Source organism: Sinocyclocheilus anshuiensis, unplaced genomic scaffold, assembly GCF_001515605.1.
Source record: "Sinocyclocheilus anshuiensis isolate Anshui unplaced genomic scaffold, SAMN03320099.WGS_v1.1 scaffold21, whole genome shotgun sequence".
NCBI lineage: Eukaryota > Metazoa > Chordata > Actinopteri > Cypriniformes > Cyprinidae > Sinocyclocheilus > Sinocyclocheilus anshuiensis.
In genome coordinates, this window is record NW_015536472.1 from 267,393 (window position 1) to 267,725 (window position 333).

General features: G+C 38.1%; 1 protein-coding gene across 1 annotated transcript in view; it reads right to left on the reverse strand.

The window, feature by feature from the left end:
* The window catches only part of LOC107701064 (striatin-like), a 49,282-nt gene that overhangs the window by 48,401 nt on the left and 548 nt on the right, over window positions 1-333 (reverse strand). The gene's annotated exons all lie outside the window — the stretch shown is intronic.

Here is a 333-nt window from a genome sequence, read left to right on the forward strand (position 1 = left end):
TTACAAATAAACTTTATTTTCTCTATGCAACATACTATTTATTATTTGCGTATAGGACAAAACTAACATATATTTAGAATTCTACATGCACACTTTTAGAATTTAAGTAATGTAAAAACAATGCAGGCAGAGCAGAACCCTAACTTCTGTTTCTGTCTTCACATCCACCTGTCAAGAACACGGCCTGATCATATTACAAACCAAAAATAAGAGATATTATTTTCTCCTTGTCGGTTCGAGTCGCAGTGTGGATGGAGTTTCAGTCCGGAGGAGAGACACTCAAGTTTTTGCGCAGCTGTGGTGAATGTGTGTGTGTGTGTGTGTGGGAGAGCG